The sequence below is a fragment of the Lissotriton vulgaris genome, chromosome 5 (assembly GCF_964263255.1).
Source record: "Lissotriton vulgaris chromosome 5, aLisVul1.2, whole genome shotgun sequence".
Lineage (NCBI taxonomy): Eukaryota > Metazoa > Chordata > Amphibia > Caudata > Salamandridae > Lissotriton > Lissotriton vulgaris.
In genome coordinates, this window is record NC_141693.1 from 2018658962 (window position 1) to 2018683236 (window position 24275).

Consider the following 24275-nt stretch of genomic DNA (forward strand, 5'->3'; position numbering starts at 1 on the left):
ACCTCTCTGAAATGACTGACCTCAGCGGCCTCCTATCGAAGTGCACAGTGCACCCTCACTCAAAGACCTCTCTGAAATGACTGACCTCAGAGGCCCCTACCGAAGTGCAAGGTGCACCCTCACTCAAAGACCTCTCTGAAATGACTGACCTCAGAGGCCCCTACCGAAGTGCACGGTGCACCCTCATTCAAAGACCTCTCTCAAATGGCTGACCTCAGGGGCCCCTACCGAGGTGCATTGTGCACCCTCACTGAAAGACTTCTCTGAAATGACTGACCTCAGCGGCTTCCTATCGAAGAGCACGGTGCACCCTCACTCAAAGACCTCTCTGGAATGACTGACGTCAGTGGCCCCTACCGAAGTGCACAGTGCACCCTCACTCAAAGACCTCTCTGAAATGACTGACCTCAGCGGCCTCCTATCGAAGTGCATGGTGCACCCTCACTCAAAGACCTCTCTGAAATGACTGACGTCAGAGGTCCCTATAGAGGTGCACGGTGCTCTCTCACTCAAAGACCTCTCTGAAATGACTGACCTCAGCGGCACCTACCGAAGTGCACGGTGCACCCTCACTCAAAGACCTCTCTGAAATGACTGACCTCAGCGGCTTCCTACCGAAGTGCACGGTGCACTCTCACTCAAAGACCTCTCTGAAATGACTGACCTCAGCGGCCTCCTATCGAAGTGCACTGTGCACCCTCACTCAAAGACCTCTCTGAAATGACTGACCTCAGCGGCCTCCTATCGAAGTGCACGGTGCACCCTCACTCAAAGACCTCTCTGAAATGACTGACCTCAGAGGCCCCTACCGAAGTGCACGGTGCACCCTCACTCAAAGACCTCTCTGAAATAACTGACCTCAGAGGCCCCTACCGAAGTGCAAGGTGCACCCTCACTCAAAGACCTCTCTGAAATGACTGACCTCAGGGGCCCCTACCGAAGTGCATGGTGCACCCTCATTCAAAGACCTCTCTGAAATTGCTGACCTCAGGGGCCCCTACCGAGGTGCATCGTGCACCCTCACTGAAAGACCTCTCTGAAATGACTGACCTCAGCGGCTTCCAATCGAAGTGCACGGTGCACCCTCACTCAAAGACCTCTCTGGAATGACTGACGTCAGAGGCCCCTACCGAAGTGCACAGTGCACCCTCACTCAAAGACCTCTCTGAAATGACTGACCTCAGGGGCCCCTACCGAGGTACAGCGTGCACCCTCACTCAAAGACCTCTCTGAAATGACTGAACTCAGAGGCCTCTACCGAAGTGCACGGTGCACCCTCACTCAAAGACCTCTCTGAAATGATTGACCTCAGAGGCCTCTACCGAAGTGCACGGTGCACCCTCACTCAAAGACCTCTCTGGAATGACTGACGTCAGAGGCCCCTACCGAAGTGCACAGTGCACCCTCACTCAAAGACCTCTCTGAAATGACTGACCTCAGGGGCCCCTACCGAGGTGAAGCGTGCACCCTCACTCAAAGACCTCTCTGAAATGACTGAACTCAGAGGCCTCCTATTGAAGTGCACGGTGCACTCTCACTCAATGACCTCTCTGAAATGACTGACCTCAGCGGCTTCCTACCGAAGTGCACGGTGCACTCTCACTCAAAGACCTCTCTGAAATGACTGACCTCAGCGGCCTTCTATCGAAGTGCACGGTGCACTCCCACTCAAAGACCTCTCTGAAATGACTGACCTCAGCGGCCTCCTATCGAAGTGCACGGTGCACCCTCACTCAAAGACCTCTCTGAAATGACTGACCTCAGCGGTCTCCTATCGAAGTGCACGGTGCACCCTCACTCAAAGACCTCTCTGAAATGACTGACCTCAGCGGCCCCTACCGAAGTGCACGGTACACCCTCACTCAAAGACCTCTCTGAAATGACTGACCTCAGCGGCCTCCTATCGAAGTGCACGGTGCACCCTCACTCAAAGACCTCTCTGAAATGACTGACCTCAGAGGCCCCTACCGAAGTGCAAGGTGCACCCTCACTCAAAGACCTCTCTGAAATGACTGACCTCAGGGGCCCCTACCGAAGTGCACGGTGCACCCTCACTCAAAGACCTCTCTGAAATTGCTGACCTCAGGGGCCCCTACCGAGGTGCATCGTGCACGCTCACTGAAAGACCTCTCTGAAATGACTGACCTCAGCGGCTTCCTATCGAAGTGCACGGTGCACCCTCACTCAAAGACCACTCTGGAATGACTGACGTCAGAGGCCCCTACCGAAGTGCACAGTGCACCCTCACTCAAAGACCTCTCTGAAATGACTGACCTCAGGGGCCCCTACTGAGGTACAGCGTGCACCCTCACTCAAAGACCTCTCTGAAATGACTGAACTCAGAGGCCTCTACCGAAGTGCACGGTGCACCCTCACTCAAAGACCTCTCTGAAATGACTGACCTCAGAGGCCTCTACCGAAGTGCACGGTGCACCCTCACTCAAAGACCTCTCTGGAATGGCTGACGTCAGAGGCCCCTACCGAAGTGCACAGTGCACCCTCACTCAAAGACCTCTCTGAAATGACTGACCTCAGGGGCCCCTACCGAGGTGAAGCGTGCACCCTCACTCAAAGACCTCTCTGAAATGACTGAACTCAGAGGCCTCCTATTGAAGAGCACGGTGCACTCTCACTCAATGACCTCTCTGAAATGACTGACCTCAGAGGCCCCTACTAGGGTGCAGCGTGCAACCTCACTCAAAGACCTCTCTGAAATGACTGACCTCAGCGGCCTCCTATCGAAGTGCACGGTGCACCCTCACTCAAAGACCTCTCTGAAATGACTGACCTCAGAGGCCCCTACCGAAGTGCAAGGTGCACCCTCACTCAAAGACCTCTCTGAAATTGCTGACCTCAGGGGCCCCTACCGAGGTGCATCGTGCACCCTCACTGAAAGACCTCTCTGAAATGACTGACCTCAGCGGCTTCCTATCGAAGTGTTGGTTCACCCTCACTCAAAGACCTCTCTGGAATGACTGACGTCAGAGGCCCCTACCGAAGTGCACAGTGCACCCTCACTCAAAGACCTCTCTGAAATGACTGACCTCAGGGGCCCCTACCGAGGTACAGCGTGCACCCTCACTCAAAGACCTCTCTGAAATGACTGAACTCAGAGGCCTCTACCGAAGTGCACGGTGCACCCTCACTCAAAGACCTCACTGAAATGACTGACCTCAGAGGCCTCTACCGAAGTGCACGGTGCACCCTCACTCAAAGACCTCTCTGGAATGACTGACGTCAGAGGCCCCTACCGAAGTGCACAGTGCACCCTCACTCAAAGACCTCTCTGAAATGACTGACCTCAGGGGCCCCTACCGAGGTGAAGCGTGCACCCTCACTCAAAGACCTCTCTGAAATGACTGAACTCAGAGGCCTCCTATTGAAGTGCACGGTGCACTCTCACTCAATGACCTCTCTGAAATGACTGACCTCAGAAGTCCCTGCCAAAGTGCAGCATGCACTCTCACTCAATGACCTCTTTGAAATGACTAACCTCAGAGGCCCCTACCGAGGTGCAGCGTGCACCCTCATTCAAAGACCTCTCTGAAATTACTGAACTCAGAGGCCTCCTATAGAAGTGCACGGTGCACCCTCACTCAAAGACCTCTCTGAAATGCTTGACCTCAGAGGCCTCCTACCGAAGTGCACGGTGCTCTCTCACTCAAAGACCTCTCTGAAATGACTGACCTCAGAGGCCCCTACCGAAGTGCACGGTGCACCCTCACTCAAAGACCTCTCTGAAATGACTGACCTCAGAGACCTCTACCGAAGTGCACGGTGCACCCTCACTCAAAGACCTCTCTGAAATGACTGACCTCAGAGGCCTCTACCGAAGTGCACGGTGCACCCTCACTCAAAGACCTCTCTGAAATGACTGACCTCAGCTGCCCCTACCGAAGAGCACGGTGCACCCTCACACAAAGAACTCTCTGAAATGACTGACCACAGCGGCCTCCTATCGAAGTGCACGGTGCACCCTCACTCAAAGACGTCTCTGAAATGACTGACCTCAGAGGCCCCTACTAGGGTGCAGCGTGCACCCTCACTCAAAGACCTCTCTGAAATGACGGACCTCAGAAGCCAATACTGAAGTGCAGCGTGCACTCTCGCTCAAAGACCTCTCTGAAATGACTGACCTCAGCTGCCTCTACCGAAGTGCACGGTGCACCCTCACTCAAACACCTCTCTGAAATGACTGACCTCAGCGGCCTCCTATCGAAGTGCACGGTGCACCCTCACTCAAAGACCTCTCTGGAATGACTGACGTCAGAGGTCCTGTTAGACGGACCGGGAGGGTCGGCCGAGGATAAGGGGAGAGGTCTCCGGGGAGAGCCGTCTCCAGCGATCGTACAGACAAGTAACTTCCCCCCCACAGACGGACACCACACAAGGTTGAAGTTCAACGAGACTTTATAGGCAATTCTTTAAGTTTACGATGGACTGGTACAAGGAGGTCTGGACTCAGGGGTCCCCTCGATTCTAGTCTCTGGTTTGGGAAAAGGGTAGCGGGACAGTCTTGTTACCCCAAAGATGAAAATAGCTCTCAATCCTCGAGCTCGGCGTTCTAGATGATCGGGCCGCGGCGGAGCCAGCAGGTCCCGAGATGGACGAAGGAAACGACGGTCCGCGGCGGAGCCTGCAGGTCCCGATGAAGATGATGGTTACAAACGGTCCGCGGCCACGCCAGCAGGTCCCGACGACGATGAAGGATATGAAGGTTACGAAGGTTGCGGCAGCACCAGCAGGCCAGACGATGGTGCACAAGACAGAGCTACGGCAGCGCCGGTAGTCCGTCAAGGATGAGTTCTTCTTTGCGTCTCTCGACTCCAAGATACAACTGCCTTCCTGCTCTGGAGCTGCCCCAGTTATAGGGCTGGTGTGCTTTGATGTCCGGACCCTCGCACTTGGAGGTCGGGAGGTCCGGGATGAGGGAGTCCAGACACCCAGCAGGGGGGTGGAGCCGGCGCCCGGGGAGGCGATGGGCGAGCGGCACTTGGCGGGGGAGAGCCATCGACACCTCTTTCTCCCATTGACTTGCCAAGTAGCCCGCTCACCTCCTGGGTGGATGGTGGTGCCGGGATGTCTGAGGTCGGGCCAGGCCCAGGGTTGAGGTCGATCGGGGGCCAGGCGGCCTCGTGGTGGATGGTCCAAGATGGCGCCCCAGGATGGGCGCGAGGGCCGGCAGTGGATTGGACCCACGAGGTTGACATGCTCGAGGGCAGGGGTCTCTGAGGGGGCAGAGGACGTGCAATGGTGGTGTGTGGTACTTGTGGGCCTGGACTCGGGCCTGGTTGGGCCGGGGGAGAGCGGCCCTTCATGTGGCCTGTCCAACATGCGTCCCCCCCAGCTGAAGGCGGGGAGAGTTACCCATCTTCTTGGGGACTCTCCTCGTCGAGGCGGAAGAATCGGGACAGGCCATCCGCGTTGGCGTGATCTGGCCCAGGCCGGTGTTCAACTGTGAAGTCCATACCCTGCAGGGAGATGGACCAGCGTAGTAACTTCGGGTTTTCCCCCCGCATCTGCATCAGCCACTGCAGGGGTCGGTGGTCGGTCTGCACCCGGAAGTGGGTACCAAAAAGGTAGGGCCGGAGTTTCTTGAGGGCCCAGACTACAGCGAAGGCCTCCCTCTCTATGGTGCTCCAGCGTTGTTCCCGTGGTAGGAGTCGCCGGCTGATGAAGGCCACTGGTTGATCAAGGCCTTCGGTGTTCAATTGCGACAGGACCGCCCCAATGCCGTGGTCGGAGGCATCCGTCTGGACGACGAACTCCCGGCTGTAGTCGGGGGCCTGGAGCACAGGGGCGGAACACATGGCGGCTTTCAATTGTTCAAATGCAGCTTGACACTCGGGGGTCCAGTTGACTTTCTTGGGCTGATTCTTTGACGTGAGTTCTGTGAGGGGCCCCACCATCGTACCATAGTCTTTCACGAACCTTCGGTAATAGCCCGTGAGGCCCAGGAAGGCTCGTACTTCGGTCTGGGTGATGGGGGGCTGCCAGGATTGGATGGCGGCAATTTTTAGCTGCAGAGGGGCCACCAGGCCGCTTCCCACCTGGTGCCCGAGGTATGTTACAGACCCTTGCCCAATTTGACACTTGCTGGCCTTGATCGTGAGGCCAGCTCGCTGAAGGGCTTGCAGCACTGTTCGGAGGTGGTGGAGGTGTTCGGACCAATGGTGGCTGTATACAGCGATGTCGTCTAGGTAGGCGGCGCTGAATTCTTCGAGCCCCGCCAGGACCTGATTGACGAGCCGTTGGAATGTTGCTGGGGCATTCTTCATGCCGAAGGGCATGACTGTGAAATGGTAATGGCCATCGGGGGTGGAAAAGGCAGAGCGTTCTTGCGCCCGGGGTGTGAGGCCGATTTGCCAGTAGCCCGCCGTCAGGTCGAAGATACTGAGGTAGCGGGCAGCTCCCATGCGGTCGATTAGTTCATCTGCCCGGGGAATGGGATGTGCGTCTGTTCTGGTGACCGCATTCAAGCCCCGGTAGTCAACGCAGAACCGGAGTTCTGGTGTGGTGCCGGGGGCAGCTGCTTTGGGGACCAGTACTACAGGGCTGGCCCAGGGGCTGTCTGAGGGCTCGATGACCCCGAGCGCGAGCATCTTGGCTACTTCTTCCTGGATGCAGGCCCGTACCCGATCTGGCACGCGGTAGGCCCGGTGGCGGATAGGGGGGCTGTCCCCCGTGTCCACATCGTGCACACACCAGGAAGTGACACCTGGGGTGAGGGAGAACAGGCTGGCGAACTGTGACAGGAGGACTCGACACTCCTGGTGTTGCTCTCTGGTGAGGGCCCCCGAGAGTCGGACCCCATCCACGGAGCCGTCTTGCTCCCGAGTCCGTAGGAGGTCAGGGAGGGGCTCGGAGTCTTCTTCAGCCCCACTGTCTGTGGCCATCAGGAGGCTGAGTTCTGTACGCACAAAGTGGGGCTTCAGTCTGTTAGCGTGGAGGACCCGGAGGGGGTTCCGGGGCGATTCCATGTCGATGAGATAGGTGGCAGGGCCCTTGCGCTCGACTACTTTGAAGGGCCCCGTCCATTTGTCTTGCAGGGCGCATGGCTCGGTGGGGGACATCACCCATACCTGTTGGCCAGGTTCAAATTCAATGGAAGAGGCATTCCGGTCATACCACTTTTTCATGTCCTCTTGGCTGGCCTCTAGGTTAGCTTTCGCCAGCTCCCTGAACCGCCGGGTCTGGTTGCGGAGGGTTAGGAGGTACCGGAAGACATCTGGAGGGTTCTTTAGCGGGGGCATCTCCCAGCCTTCCTTGACTAGGCTGAGTGGTCCCCGCACTGGGTGTCCATATAGCAGTTCAAACGGGCTGAAGCCCAGGGATTTCTGAGGGACCTCCCGATAGGCGAAGAGGAGGCACGGTAGCAGCACATCCCACTGGCGACGGAGGGGTTCTTCCAACCCCCCGATCATCCCTTTTAGCGTGCGGTTGAACCGCTCAACGAGTCCGTTCCCTTGAGGGTGATAGGGGGTCGTGAATCGGTAGGTAACCCCGCACTGTTGCCAGAGGGATTTCATATATTTAGAAATAAAGTTCGTGCCTCTGTCGCTGACGACTTCTCGGGGGAAGCCCACCCGGGAGAAGATCCCCATTAGAGCCCGGCCGACTACCGGGGCTGTCACGGTCCGCAGGGGAACAGCCTCAGGGTAGCGGGTGGCGTGGTCCACTAGCACCAAGATGAATCGATGGCCTTGTTTGGTACGCGGGTCCAGGGGTCCCACGATGTCTATCCCGACCCTCTCGAACGGGGTGGTGACCACGGGAAAAGGTTGCAGGGGGGCCTTTAGTTTGCGGCCGCTCTTTCCACTGGCTTGGCATGTGGGGCAAGATCGGCAGTGCTGGTGTACATCGTTTCTCATTTTGGGCCAGAAGAAGTGGGTCACTAGGCGACTGTAGGTTTTATCTTGTCCCAGGTGTCCTGCTAGGGGGACATCGTGGGCCAGGTTTAGCAGAAAGTCTCTAAAACGGAGCGGCACCACTAGTACTCGGCTGGCCCCCAGCTCTGCGATTCTTTGCTCACTGTACAGCAGATCATTGTCCCAGTAGACCCAGTGAGTTCCGGAGGTATCCCCTGCGCTTTGGGCGAGCGCTTGCTGGCGGAGTCCCTCGAGGGAGGGACAGGTCTTCTGTTCCTGGCGAAATTGCTCTTGCGTGGGCCCCCCCTCTTGAGGCCACTGGTCGAGGTTAGCGAGGTCGGAAGGTTGAGCTGGTTCGGGGGGGACGTCATGGTCGGTGGTTTCTGCTGGGGCGACCGGAGGCGGTGGCGCCGGCCATTCGGGTTCTTCTGGGCGGTGGTTGGCACGGGCGGCCATGGACCGGGTGGTGACACACGCCCAGTCTGGGACGCCTAACATCCCCAGGTGTTCTCTTCGTTCTACGGCTGCCCACGGAGAGCTTTCAAGGTCATTCCCCAGGAGGCAGTCTACGGGGGCATCGTCTCGGACTGTTACCTTCAACATGCCGGAGACCCCTCCCCATTCGAAAGGGACGCAGGCCATCCGACACAGACTTTCTGAGTTATCGGCTGAACGTACCGGGCAGAGAATGTTCGGTAGATATTGTTCTGGGGTCACCAGGTGACAGCGGACGGCTGTTACACTGGCCCCGGTGTCACGAAGGGCTTCGGCCCGGCGTCCATTGATGCTCACCCATTGGCTGTACTTCTGGGTGTTAGCGGGTAGGGGGACCCGCGGGACCATGTCTCTCTCCCCTAAGCAGGCTAGGGCCATGGCGGCTGGCTCCCATTCTTGATGCTCTTGTTCATATTCCTCTTGTTCCTCTGTGATCTGTTCCTCCCCTAGGGCAGCAGCAGCTACCTGGCGGGGCCTTGGGCTCTGGTACTGGGGGCAGTTTGGGTCGTTCGCATAGTGGCCGACTCGTTGGCATCGATGGCACGTAACATTGGCTCGATATCCCGGTCGCGCCGGGGTGCTGCCCCGGTTGGCCGGGGGGGTGGTGCTGGTAGCGGGGGCGACCGGGGCGTTGTCTCTTCCTCGTCCTTGGCCCCCTCCTCCCCCTCGGGGACGGTGCTGACCATTGTTGTTCCGGTTCTGTTCGTAGGACCCATTCCGGCCCACTCTGGTGATCTCCCACCGGTCAGCTTCGGCTGCGAGCTGCCGGGGATCCGTTAACTTGCTGTCGAGGAGGTGCTGGCGGAGTTCAATGAAGCAATTGTTCGACAGATGCTCCCATACCATAAGATTAAACAGTTGTTCGTAGGTTGTGACGTTGCTTCCTTTGATCCAGCCCTCGAAGGCTCGGCTAAAGTAGTTTACATAGTCCACCCAAGTTGTACCCGGGATGCGGGTGCAGTCTCGGAACCTCTGACGGTACATTTCGGGTGTGAGGCCATAGCGGGTGAGGAGTGCAGCTTTCATATGGTCATAGGAGGTCATCTGGTGGTCCGGGAGCTGTAGCAGGGCATCGCGGCCCTCATTGAGGAATCTCCCCCATAGACCGGCTCCCCAATCGCTTCTATCGATCCGGTGTGCAGTCATAGCGATTTCATAGGCCTTAAACCATTGCTGGATGTCGTCCTCTCGGAAGTATTCTCGAACGACATCCTTGGGGATGTGTACCTTTTTCTCTGTTGCCCCTGGGGAGTGGGGTTGTTCGTGCACCCCTACTCCTTTATTCTGCTTGCGTAGGTTGATCTCAGCTAGGTTCCGCTCGTGTTCGTACGCTAGTTTCTTTTCCTCGAGCTCCCTTTGTCTCTGTTTCTCCTCTCTTTCTTCTCGGAGACGCAGGTGCTCTAAGTTGATTTTTTGTTCGGCCAACTTAAGCTCAATGTCCATTTTGAGTCGGGCCATTTCCAGCTCGTGTAGTCGGGTTTTTTCTCTTTCCTGGATCTCGTCTTGCGAGAGACCCGTTCTTTGCTCTTCAGGGGCCGTGGTGGTTTTTGCTGCGGTGCTCTGATCGGGGGTTCCGGCGGCCCCGGTTTCTGCCCAAGACTCTAGGGCATGCTTAAAATCGTCTTTGGTACTTAGTCCGGTGGTAGCGATACCTAGTTCGATGCAGAATTGTTTTAGTTCACGATGGCTGTACTCATCCAATTTCTCCATCTGGAACTTCTCGGTTGATCCGCTTTCTTTAGTTGTCATTGTGATTTCGTCGTGGGGTGAGCTACTCTCTGTACGTTTATGCGGTGATTCGGATCGCGCCGCTGGCCACCAATGTTAGACGGACCGGGAGGGTCGGCCGAGGATAAGGGGAGAGGTCTCCGGGGAGAGCCGTCTCCAGCGATCGTACAGACAAGTAACTTCCCCCCCACAGACGGACACCACACAAGGTTGAAGTTCAACGAGACTTTATAGGCAATTCTTTAAGTTTACGATGGACTGGTACAAGGAGGTCTGGACTCAGGGGTCCCCTCGATTCTAGTCTCTGGTTTGGGAAAAGGGTAGCGGGACAGTCTTGTTACCCCAAAGATGAAAATAGCTCTCAATCCTCGAGCTCGGCGTTCTAGATGATCGGGCCGCGGCGGAGCCAGCAGGTCCCGAGATGGACGAAGGAAACGACGGTCCGCGGCGGAGCCTGCAGGTCCCGATGAAGATGATGGTTACAAACGGTCCGCGGCCACGCCAGCAGGTCCCGACGACGATGAAGGATATGAAGGTTACGAAGGTTGCGGCAGCACCAGCAGGCCAGACGATGGTGCACAAGACAGAGCTACGGCAGCGCCGGTAGTCCGTCAAGGATGAGTTCTTCTTTGCGTCTCTCGACTCCAAGATACAACTGCCTTCCTGCTCTGGAGCTGCCCCAGTTATAGGGCTGGTGTGCTTTGATGTCCGGACCCTCGCACTTGGAGGTCGGGAGGTCCGGGATGAGGGAGTCCAGACACCCAGCAGGGGGGTGGAGCCGGCGCCCGGGGAGGCGATGGGCGAGCGGCACTTGGCGGGGGAGAGCCATCGACACCTCTTTCTCCCATTGACTTGCCAAGTAGCCCGCTCACCTCCTGGGTGGATGGTGGTGCCGGGATGTCTGAGGTCGGGCCAGGCCCAGGGTTGAGGTCGATCGGGGGCCAGGCGGCCTCGTGGTGGATGGTCCAAGATGGCGCCCCAGGATGGGCGCGAGGGCCGGCAGTGGATTGGACCCACGAGGTTGACATGCTCGAGGGCAGGGGTCTCTGAGGGGGCAGAGGACGTGCAATGGTGGTGTGTGGTACTTGTGGGCCTGGACTCGGGCCTGGTTGGGCCGGGGGAGAGCGGCCCTTCATGTGGCCTGTCCAACAGGTCCCTATAGAGGTGCAGCATGCACCCTCACTGAAAGACCTCTCTGAAATGACTGACCTCAGAGGCTCCTGCCGAGGTGCACAGTGCACTCTCACTCAAAGACCTCTCTGAAATGAGTAACCTCAGAGGCCCCTACTGTTGGACAGGCCTCGTGAAAGGGCCGCTCCCTCCCCGCATGTTAAGGCCCGAACGCCGGCTCTCCCGGGGTCCCCCGAAGAACCACCTGGCGACCCACCGAAGCAACCCGCAACCCGTCCCCAACGGGACGCCTGCTCCCGAACATCCCAGCATCGGCTGTCCCGGGCCCCCGTCAGCACCCTTGCCCCGGCCCAGCCGCCATCTTGGACACTGCACCACGAGGCCGCATGGCCTCAGCTCGACCCCAACCCTGGGCCTGGCCAGGCCCCGACATCGAGGCACCACCATCCACCCAGGAGGTAAAGAGACCACTTGGCAGGTCAATGGGAGAGAGGAGTGTCGATGGCTCTCCCCCGCCAGGTGCCGATCGCCCCCGGTCTCCCTGGGCGCTGGCTCCACCCCCCTGCTGGGTGTCTGGACTCCCTCATCCAGGACCTCCCGACCTCCAAGCGCGAGGGTCCGGACATCAAAGGAGGCCAGACCTATAACTGGGGCCGCTCCAGAGCAGGAAGGCAGTTGTATCCTGGAGTCGAGAGACACCTTGAAGAACTCATCCCTGATGGACTGCTGGCGCTGCCGCAGCCTTGCCTTGTGAACCACCTTCGAAGCCTGCTGGCGCTGCCGCGGCCCTCTGCAACGTGCACCTTCGTCTGGACCTGCTGGCGCTGCCGCGGCCCACCCTTGTGAACCATCGCTCTTGCCTGCTGGCGCTGCCGCGGCCCCTCTGCAAAGAAATCATCATCGTAGCCTGCTGGCGCTGCCGCGGCCCTCCGTACCGAGAACCATCGTCCTAGCCTGCTGGCGCTGCCGCGGCCCTCCTTGCCGAGACTCTTCATCCTAGCCTGCTGGCGTTGCCGCGGCCCGACCTTTTCAGACCTCCGAGCTCGAGGATTGTGAGCTCCGTCTGGCCGCACTTGTACCGGACCGGTACCGAGACTGTCCCGCTACCCCTTACCCTACAGAGACTAGAATTGAGAGGACCCTCGAGTCCTGCCCCCACTGTATCGTTGATAACCTTGCCTCAAGAATCCTATATAAAAGTGTGCAGATCGCATCCTGGTGTGGTGTCCATTTGTGGGGGGGAAGTTACTTGTCTGTACGATCGCCGGAGACGGCCCTCACCGGAGGCCTCTCCCCTTGTACTCGGCCGACCCTCAGGGTCCCCGTCTAACACCTACCGAACTGCACGGTGCACCCTCACTCAAAGAACTCTCTGAAATGACTGACCTCAGCAGCTTCCTACCGAAGTGCATGGTGCACCGCTCACTCAAAGACCTCTCTGAAATGACTGACCTCAGCGGCCTCCTATCGAAGTGCACGGTGCACCCTCACTCAAAGACCTCTCTGAAATGACTGACCTCAGCCGCCCCTACCGAAGTGCACGGTACACCCTCACTCAAAGACCTCTCTGAAATGACTGACCTCAGCGGCCTCCTATCGAAGTGCACAGTGCACCCTCACTCAAAGACCTCTCTGAAATGACTGACCTCAGAGGCCCCTACCGAAGTGCAAGGTGCACCCTCACTCAAAGACCTCTCTGAAATGACTGACCTCAGAGGCTCCTACCGAAGTGCACGGTGCACCCTCACTCAAAGACCTCTCTCAAATGGCTGACCTCAGGGGCCCCTACCGAGGTGCATCGTGCACCCTCACTGAAAGACCTCTCTGAAATGACTGACCTCAGCGGCTTCCTATCGAAGAGCACGGTGCACCCTCACTCAAAGACCTCTCTGGAATGACTGACGTCAGTGGCCCCTACCGAAGTGCACAGTGCACCCTCACTCAAAGACCTCTCTGAAATGACTGACCTCAGCGGCCTCCTATCGAAGTGCACGGTGCACCCTCACTCAAAGACGTCTCTGAAATGACTGACGTCAGAGGTCCCTATAGAGGTGCACGGTGCTCTCTCACTCAAAGACCTCTCTGAAATGACTGACCTCAGCGGCACCTACCGAAGTGCACGGTGCACTCTCACTCAAAGACCTCTCTGAAATGACTGACCTCAGCGGCCTCCTATCGAAGTGCACGGTGCACCCTCACTCAAAGACCTCTCTGAAATGACTGACCTCAGCGGCCTCCTATCGAAGTGCACGGTGCACCCTCACTCAAAGACCTCTCTGAAATGACTGACCTCAGAGGCCCCTACCGAAGTGCACGGTGCACCCTCACTCAAAGACCTCTCTGAAATAACTGACCTCAGAGGCCCCTACCGAAGTGCAAGGTGCACCCTCACTCAAAGACCTCTCTGAAATGACTGACCTCAGGGGCCCCTACCGAAGTGCATGGTGCACCCTCATTCAAAGACCTCTCTGAAATTGCTGACCTCAGGGGCCCCTACCGAGGTGCATCGTGCACCCTCACTGAAAGACCTCTCTGAAATGACTGACCTCAGCGGCTTCCAATCGAAGTGCACGGTGCACCCTCACTCAAAGACCTCTCTGGAATGACTGACGTCAGAGGCCCCTACCGAAGTGCACAGTGCACCCTCACTCAAAGACCTCTCTGAAATGACTGACCTCAGGGGCCCCTACCGAGGTACAGCGTGCACCCTCACTCAAAGACCTCTTTGAAATGACTGAACTCAGAGGCCTCTACCGAAGTGCACGGTGCACCCTCACTCAAAGACCTCTCTGAAATGACTGACCTCAGAGGCCTCTACCGAAGTGCACGGTGCACCCTCACTCAAAGACCTCTCTGGAATGACTGACGTCAGAGGCCCCTACCGAAGTGCACAGTGCACCCTCACTCAAAGACCTCTCTGAAATGACTGACCTCAGGGGCCCCTACCGAGGTGAAGCGTGCACCCTCACTCAAAGACCTCTCTGAAATGACTGAACTCAGAGGCCTCCTATTGAAGTGCACGGTGCACTCTCACTCAATGACCTCTCTGAAATGACTGACCTCAGCGGCTTCCTACCGAAGTGCACGGTGCACCCTCACTCAAAGACCTCTCTGAAATGACTGAACTCAGAGGCCTCCTATTGAAGTGCACGGTGCACTCTCACTCAATGACCTCTCTGAAATGACTGACCTCAGCGGCTTCCTACCGAAGTGCACGGTGCACTCTCACTCAAAGACCTCTCTGAAATGACTGACCTCAGCGGCCTCCTATCGAAGTGCACAGTGCACTCTCACTCAAAGACCTCTCTGAAATGACTGACCTCAGCGGCCTCCTATCGAAGTGCACGGTGCACCCTCACTCAAAGACCTCTCTGAAATGACTGACCTCAGCGGTCTCCTATCGAAGTGCACGGTGCACCCTCACTCAAAGACCTCTCTGAAATGACTGACCTCAGCGGCCCCTACCGAAGTGCACGGTACACCCTCACTCAAAGACCTCTCTGAAATGACTGACCTCAGCGGCCTCCTATCGAAGTGCACGGTGCACCCTCACTCAAAGACCTCTCTGAAATGACTGACCTCAGAGGCCCCTACCGAAGTGCAAGTTGCACCCTCACTCAAAGACCTCTCTGAAATGACTGACCTCAGGGGCCCCTACCGAAGTGCACGGTGCACCCTCACTCAAAGACCTCTCTGAAATTGCTGACCTCAGGGGCCCCTACCGAGGTGCATCGTGCACCCTCACTCAAAGACCTCTCTGAAATGACTGACGTCAGAGGCCCCTACCGAAGTGCACAGTGCACCCTCACTCAAAGACCTCTCTGAAATGACTGACCTCAGGGGCCCCTACCGAGGTACAGCGTGCACCCTCACTCAAAGACCTCTCTGAAATGACTGAACTCAGAGGCCTCTACCGAAGTGCACGGTGCACCCTCACTCAAAGACCTCTCTGAAATGACTGACCTCAGAGGCCTCCTATTGAAGTGCACGGTGCTCTCTCACTCAAAGACCTCTCTGAAATGACTGACCTCAGCGGCCTCCTATCGAAGTGCACGGTGCACCCTCACTCAAAGACCGCTTTGAAATAACTGACCTCAGCGGCACCTACCGAAGTGCACGGTGCACCCTCACTCGAAGACCTCTCTGAAATGACTGATCTCAGCTGCCTCCTATCGAAGTGCACGGTGCACCCTCACTCAAAGACCTCTCTGAAATGACTGACCTCAGCGGCCTCCTATCGAAGTGCACGGTGCACCCTCACTCAAAGACCTCTCTGAAATGACTGACGTCAGAGGTCCCTATAGAGGTGCACGGTGCTCTCTCACTCAAAGACCTCTCTGAAATGACTAACCTCAGCGGCACCTACCGAAGTGCACGGTGCACCCTCACTCAAAGACCTCTCTGAAATGACGGACCTCAGCGGCTTCCTACCGAAGTGCACGGTGCACTCTCACTCAAAGACCTCTCTGAAATGACTGACCTCAGCGGCCTCCTATCGAAGTGCACGGTGCACCCTCACTCAAAGACCTCTCTGAAATGACTGACCTCAGCGGCCTCCTATCGAAGTGCACGGTGCACCCTCACTCAAAGACCTCTCTGAAATGACTGACCTCAGAGGCCCCTACCGAAGTGCACGGTGCACCCTCACTCAAAGACCTCTCTGAAATGACTGACCTCAGCGGCCTCCTATCGAGGTGCACGGTGCACCCTCACTCAAAGACCTCTCTGAAATGACTGACCTCAGCGGCCCCTACCGAAGTGCACGGTACACCCTGACTCAAAGACCTCTCTGAAATGACTGACCTCAGCGGCCTCCTATCGAAGTGCACAGTGCACCCTCACTCAAAGACCTCTCTGAAATGACTGACCTCAGAGGCCCCTACCGAAGTGCAAGGTGCACCCTCACTCAAAGACCTCTCTGAAATGACTGACCTCAGAGGCCCCTACCGAAGTGCACGGTGCACCCTCACTCAAAGACCTCTCTCAAATGGCTGACCTCAGGGGCCCCTACCGAGGTGCATCGTGCACCCTCACTGAAAGACCTCTCTGAAATGACTGACCTCAGCGGCTTCCTATCGAAGAGCACGGTGCACCCTCACTCAAAGACCTCTCTGGAATGACTGACGTCAGTGGCCCCTACCGAAGTGCACAGTGCACCCTCACTCAAAGACCTCTCTGAAATGACTGACCTCAGCGGCCTCCTATCGAAGTGCACGGTGCACCCTCACTCAAAGACCTCTCTGAAATGACTGACCTCAGCGGCACCTACCGAAGTGCACGGTGCACCCTCACTCAAAGACCTCTCTGAAATGACTGACCTCAGCGGCTTCCTACCGAAGTGCACGGTGCACTCTCACTCAAAGACCTCTCTGAAATGACTGACCTCAGCGGCCTCCTATCGAAGTGCACGGTGCACCCTCACTCAAAGACCTCTCTGAAATGACTGACCTCAGCGGCCTCCTATCGAAGTGCACGGTGCACCCTCACTCAAAGACCTCTCTGAAATGACTGACCTCAGAGGCCCCTACCGAAGTGCACGGTGCACCCTCACTCAAAGACCTCTCTGAAATAACTGACCTCAGAGGCCCCTACCGAAGTGCAAGGTGCACCCTCACTCAAAGACCTCTCTGAAATGACTGACCTCAGGGGCCCCTACCGAAGTGCATGGTGCACCCTCATTCAAAGACCTCTCTGAAATTGCTGACCTCAGGGGCCCCTACCGAGGTGCATCGTGCACCCTCACTGAAAGACCTCTCTGAAATGACTGACCTCAGCGGCTTCCAATCCAAGTGCACGGTGCACCCTCACTCAAAGACCTCTCTGGAATGACTGACGTCAGAGGCCCCTACTGAAGTGCACAGTGCACCCTCACTCAAATACCTCTCTGAAATGACTGACCTCAGGGGCCCCTACCGAGGTACAGCGTGCACTCTCACTCAAAGACCTCTCTGAAATGACTGAACTCAGAGGCCTCTACCGAAGTGCACGGTGCACCCTCACTCAAAGACCTCTCTGAAATGACTGACCTCAGAGGCCTCTACCGAAGTGCACGGTGCACCCTCACTCAAAGACCTCTCTGGAATGACTGACGTCAGAGGCCCCTACCGAAGTGCACAGTGCACCCTCACTCAAAGACCTCTCTGAAATGACTGACCTCAGGGGCCCCTACCGAGGTGAAGCGTGCACCCTCACTCAAAGACCTCTCTGAAATGACTGAACTCAGAGGCCTCCTATTGAAGTGCACGGTGCACTCTCACTCAATGACCTCTCTGAAATGACTGACCTCAGCGGCTTCCTACCGAAGTGCACGGTGCACTCTCACTCAAAGACCTCTCTGAAATGACTGACCTCAGCGGCCTCCTATCGAAGTGCACGGTGCACTCTCACTCAAAGACCTCTCTGAAATGACTGACCTCAGCGGCCTCCTATCGAAGTGCACGGTGCACCCTCACTCAAAGACCTCTCTGAAATGACTGACCTCAGCGGTCTCCTATCGAAGTGCACGGTGCACCCTCACTCAAAGACCTCTCTGAAATGACTGACCTCAGCGGCCCCTACCGAAGTGCACGGTACACCCTCACTCAAAGACCTCTCTGAAATGACTGACCTCAGCGGCCTCCTATCGAAGTGCACGGTGCACCCTCACTCAAAGACCTCTCTGAAATGACTGACCTCAGAGGCCCCTACCGAAGTGCAAGGTGCACCCTCACTCAAAGACCTCTCTGAAATGACTGACCTCAGGGGCCCCTACCGAAGTGCACGGTGCACCCTCACTCAAAGACCTCTCTGAAATTGCTGACCTCAGGGGCCCCTACCGAGGTGCATCGTGCACCCTCACTGAAAGACCTCTCTGAAATGACTGACCTCAGCGGCTTCCTATCGAAGTGCACGGTGCACCCTCACTCAAAGACCACTCTGGAATGACTGACGTCAGAGGCCCCTACCGAAGTGCACAGTGCACCCTCACTCAAAGACCTCTCTGAAATGACTGACCTCAGGGGCCCCTACCGAGGTACAGCGTGCACCCTCACTCAAAGACCTCTCTGAAATGACTGAACTCAGAGGCCTCTACCGAAGTGCACGGTGCACCCTCACTCAAAGACCTCTCTGAAATGACTGACCTCAGAGGCCTCTACCGAAGTGCACGGTGCACTCTCACTCAAAGACCTCTCTGGAATGGCTGACGTCAGAGGCCCCTACCGAAGTGCACAGTGCACCCTCACTCAAAGACCTCTCTGAAATGACTGACCTCAGCTGCCCCTACCGAAGAGCACGGTGCACCCTCACACAAAGAACTCTCTGAAATGACTGACCTCAGCGGCCTCCTATCGAAGTGCACGGTGCACCCTCACTCAAAGACGTCTCTGAAATGACTGACCTCAGAGGCCCCTACCGAGGTACAGCGTGCACCCTCACTCAAAGACCTCTCTGAAATGACTGAACTCAGAGGCCTCTACCGAAGTGCACGGTGCACCCTCACTCAAAGACCTCTCTGAAATGACTGACCTCAGAGGCCTCTACCGAAGTGCACGGTGCACCCTCACTCAAAGACCTCTCTGGAATGACTGACGTCAGAGGCCCCTACCGAAGTGCACAGTGCACCCTCACTCAAAGACCTCTCTGAAATGACTGACCTCAGGGGCCCCTACCGAGGTGAAGCGTGCACCCTCACTCAAAGACCTCTCTGAAATGACTGAACTCAGAGGCCTCCTATTGAAGAGCACGGTGCACTCTCACTCAATGACCTCTCTGAAATGACTGACCTCAGAGGCCCCTACTAGGGTGCAGCGTGCAACCTCACTCAAAGACCTCTCTGAAATGACTGACCTCAGCGGCCTCCTATCGAAGTGCACGGTGCACCCTCACTCAAAGACCTCTCTGAAATGACTGACCTCAGAGGCCCCTACCGAAGTGCAAGGTGCACCCTCACTCAAAGACCTCTCTGAAATTGCTGACCTCAGGGGCCCCTACCGAGGTGCATCGTGCACCCTCACTGAAAGACCTCTCTGAAATGACTGACCTCAGCGGCTTCCTATCGAAGTGTTGGTTCACCCTCACTCAAAGACCTCTCTGGAATGACTGACGTCAGAGGCCCCTACCGAAGTGCACAGTGCACCCTCACTCAAAGACCTCTCTGAAATGACTGACCTCAGGGGCCCCTACCGAGGTACAGCGTGCACCCTCACTCAAAGACCTCTCTGAAATGACTGAACTCAGAGGCCTCTACCGAAGTGCACGGTGCACCCTCACTCAAAGACCTCTCTGAAATGACTGACCTCAGAGGCCTCTACCGAAGTGCACGGTGCACCCTCACTCAAAGACCTCTCTGGAATGACTGACGTCAGAGGCCCCTACCGAAGTGCACAGTGCACCCTCACTCAAAGACCTCTCTGAAATGACTGACCTCAGGGGCCCCTACCGAGGTGAAGCGTGCACCCTCACTCAAAGACCTCTCTGAAATGACTGAACTCAGAGGCCTCCTATTGAAGTGCACGGTGCACTCTCACTCAATGACCTCTCTGAAATGACTGACCTCAGAAGTCCCTGCCAAAGTGCAGCATGCACTCTCACTCAATGACCTCTCTGAAATGACTAACCTCAGAGGCCCCTACCGAGGTGCAGCGTGCACCCTCACTCAAAGACCTCTCTGAAATTACTGAACTCAGAGGCCTCCTATAGAAGTGCACGGTGCACCCTCACTCAAAGACCTCTCTGAAATGCTTGACCTCAGAGGCCTCCTACCGAAGTGCACGGTGCTCTCTCACTCAAAGACCTCTCTGAAATGACTGACCTCAGAGGCCCCTACCGAAGTGCACGGTGCACCCTCACTCAAAGACCTCTCTGAAATGACTGACCTCAGAGACCTCTACCGAAGTGCACGGTTGTTAGACGGACCGGGAGGGTCGGCCGAGGTTACGGGGAGAGGTCTCCAGGGAGAGCCGTCTCCAACGACTGTACAGACAAGCGGGGAGAGTTACCCATCCTCTTGGGGACTCTCCTCGTCGAGGCGGAAAAACCGGGACAGGCCATCCGCGTTGGCGTGATCTGGCCCAGGCCGGTGTTCGACTGTGAAGTCCATACCTTGCAAGGAGATGGACCAGCGTAGCAACTTTGGGTTTTCCCCCCGCATATGCATCAGCCACTGCAGGGGTCGGTGGTCGGTCTGCACCCGAAAGTGGGTGCCAAAAAGGTAGGGCCGGAGCTTCTTGAGGGCCCATACCACCGCGAAGGCTTCCCTCTCTATGGTGCTCCAGCGTTGCTCCCGTGGTAGGAGTCTCCGGCTGATGAAGGCCACCGGTTGATCAAGGCCTTCGGTGTTCACTTGAGACAGGACCGCCCCAATGCCCTGGTCGGAGGCGTCCGTCTGGACGACGAACTCCCGGCTGTAGTCTGGGGCCTGGAGCACAGGAGCGGAACACATGGCGGCCTTCAATTGTTCGAATGCAGTTTGACACTCTGGGGTCCAGTTGACTTTCTTGGGCTGATTCTTTGACGTGAGTTCTGTGAGGGGCCCCACTATGGTACCATAGTCTTTCACGAACCTTCGGTAATAGCCCGTGAGGCCCAGGAAGGCTCGTACCTCGGTTTGGGTGATGGGGGGCTGCCAGTCCTGGATGGCGGCAATTTTCAGCTGTAGAGGGGCCACTAGGCCGCTTCCCACCTGGTGTCCGAGGTAGGTTACAGACCCTTGCCCAATTTGACACTTGCTGGCCTTGATCGTGAGGCCAGCTCGCTGAAGGGCTTGCAGCACTGCTCGGAGGTGGTGGAGGTGCTCGGTCCAATGGTGGCTGTATACAGCGATGTCGTCTAGGTAGGCGGCGCTGAATCCTTCGAGCCCCGCCAGGACCTGATTGACGAGCCGTTGGAATGTTGCTGGGGCATTCTTCATGCCGAAGGGCATGACCGTGAAATGGTAATGGCCATCGGGGGTGGAGAAGGCAGAACGTTCTTGCGCTCGGGGTGTGAGGCCGATCTGCCAATAGCCTGCTGTCAGGTCGAAGATGCTGAGGTAGCGGGCAGCTCCCATTCGGTCGACCAGTTCATCTGCCCGGGGGATGGGATGTGCGTCTGTTCTGGTGACCGCATTCAAGCCCCGGTAGTCGACGCAGAACCGGAGTTCCGGTGTGGTGCCGGGGGCAGCTGCTTTGGGGACCAGTACGACAGGGCTGGCCCAGGGACTGTCTGAGGGCTCGATGACCCCGAGCGTGAGCATCTTGGCTACTTCTGCCTGGATGCAGGCCCGTACCCGATCTGGCACGCGGTAGGCCCGGTGGCGGATAGGGGGGCTGTCCCCGGTGTCCACATCGTGCACACACCAGGAAGTGACACCTGGGGTGAGGGAGAACAGGCTGGCGAACTGTGACAGGAGGGCTTGACACTCTTGGCGTTGTTCTTTGGTGAGGGTCTTCGAGAGTCGGACCCCATCCACGGAGCCGTCTTGCTCCTGAGTCCGTAGGAGGTCAGGGAGAGGCTCGGAGTCTTCTTCAACCCCATTGTCTGTGGCCATCAGGAGGCTGAGCTCTGTTCGTACAAAGTGGGGCTTTAGTCTGTTAGCGTGGAGGACCCGGAGAGGGTTCCGGGAGGATTCCATGTCGATGAGATAGGTGGCAGGACCCTTGCGCTCGATTACTTTGAAGGGCCCCGTCCATTTGTCCTGTAGAGCGCATGGCTCCGTGGGGGACATTACCCATACCTGTTGGCCAGGTTCGAATTCAATGGATGAGGCATTCTGGTCATACCATTTTTTCATGTCCTCCTGACTGGCCTCTAGGTTGGCTTTCGCTAGTTCTCTGAACCGCCGGGTCTGGTTGCGGAGGGTGAGGAGGTACCGGAAGACATCTGGAGGGTTCTTTAACGGAGGCATCTCCCAGCCCTCTTTGACTAGGCTGAGCGGCCCCCGCACTGGGTGTCCATATAGCAGTTCAAATGGGCTGAAGCCTAGGGATTTCTGAGGGACCTCTCGGTAGGCGAAGAGGAGGCACGGCAGCAGCACATCCCACTGGCGACGGAGGGGCTCTTCCAACCCCCCGATCATCCCCTTTAGCGTGCGGTTGAACCGCTCAACAAGTCCGTTCCCTTGGGGGTGATAGGGGGTCGTGAATCGGTAGGAAACCCCGCACTGCTGCCAGAGGGATTTCATGTATTTAGAGATAAAGTTCGTGCCTCTGTCGCTGACGACTTCTCGGGGGAAGCCCACACGGGAGAAGATCCCCATCAGAGCCCGGCCGACTACCGGGGCTGTCACAGTCCGCAGAGGAACAGCCTCAGGGTAGCGGGTGGCGCGGTCCACTAGCACCAGGATGAATCGATGGCCTTGTTTTGTGCGCGGGTCCAGGGGCCCCACAATGTCTATTCCGACCCTCTCAAATGGGGTAGTGACCACAGGGAAAGGTTGCAGGGGGGCCTTTAGTTTGCGGCCGCTCTTTCCACTGGCTTGGCACGTGGGGCAAGATCGGCAATGCTGGTGCACATCGTTCCTCATTTTTGGCCAGAAGAAGTGGGTCACTAGGCGACTGTAAGTTTTATCTTGTCCCAGGTGCCCTGCCAGGGGGACATCGTGGGCCAGGTTTAGCAGAAAGTCTCTAAAGCGGAGGGGCACCACTAATACTCTGTTGGCCCCCAGCTCGGCGATTCTTTGCTCGCTGTACAGCAGATCATTGTCCCAGTAGACCCAATGAGTTCCGGAGGTATCCCCTGCGCTCTGGGCGAGCGCTTGCTGGCGGAGTTCCTCGAGGGAGGGACAGGTCTTCTGTTCTTGGCGAAATTGTTCTTGCGTGGGCCCCCCCTCTTGAGGCCACTGGTCGAGGTTAGCGAGGTCGGAGGGTTGAGCTGGTTCGGAGGGGATGTCAAGGTCGGTGGTTTCGGCTGGGGCGACCGGAGGCGGTGGCGCCGGCCATTCGGGTTCTTCTGGGCGGTGGTTGGCACGGGCGGCCATGGACCGGGTGGTGACGCACGCCCAGTCTGGGACGCCTAACATCCCCAGGTGTTCTTTTCGCTCCACGGCTGCCCACGGGGAGCTTTCAAGGTCATTTCCAAGGAGGCAGTCTACGGGGGCGTCGTCTCGGACTGTTACTTTCAACATGCCGGAGACCCCTCCCCATTCGAAGGGGACGCAGGCCATCCGACACAAACTTTCCGAGTTATCGGCTGATCGTACAGGGCAGAGAATGTTCGGTAGATACTGTTCTGGGGCCACCAGGTGACAGCGGACGGCTGTTACACTGGCCCCGGTGTCACGAAGGGCTTCGGCCTGGCGTCCATTGATGCTCACCCATTGGCTGTACTTCTGGGTGTTAGCGGGTAGGGGGACCCGCGGGACCATGTCTTTCCCCCCTAAGCAGGCTAGAGCCATGGCGGCTGGCTCCCACTCTTGATGCTCTTGTTCGTATTCTTCCTGCTCCTCGGAGATCTGTTCTTCCCCTAGGGCTGCCGCGGCCACTTGGCGGGGTCTTGGGCTCTGGTACTGCGGGCAGTTTGGGTCGTTCGCATAGTGGCCGACTCGTTGACATCGGTGACACGTGACATTGGCTCTGTACCCCGGTCGCGCTGGGGTGCTGCCCCGGTTGGCCGGGGGGGTGGTGCTGGTAGCGGGGGCGACCGGGGCGTTGTCTCTTCCTCGCCCTTGGCCCCCTCCTCCTCCTCTGGGTCGGTGCTGACCATTGTTGTTCCGGTTCTGTTCGTAGGACCCATTCCGGCCCACTCTGGTGATCTCCCACCGGTCAGCTTCGGCTGCGAGCTGCCGGGGATCCGTTAACTTGCTGTCGAGGAGGTGCTGGCGGAGTTCAATGAAGCAATTGTTCGACAGATGCTCCCATACCATCAGATTAAACAGTTGCTCGTAGGTCGTGACGTTGCTTCCTCTGATCCAGCCCTCGAAGGCTCGGCTAAAGTATGTTACATAGTCCACCCAAGTTGTACCCGGGATGCGGGTGCAGTCTCGGAACCTCTGACGGTACATCTCGGGTGTGAGGCCATAGCGGGTGAGGAGTGCCGCTTTCATATGGTCGTAGGAGGTCATCTGGTGGTCCGGGAGCTGTAGCAGGGTGTCGCGGC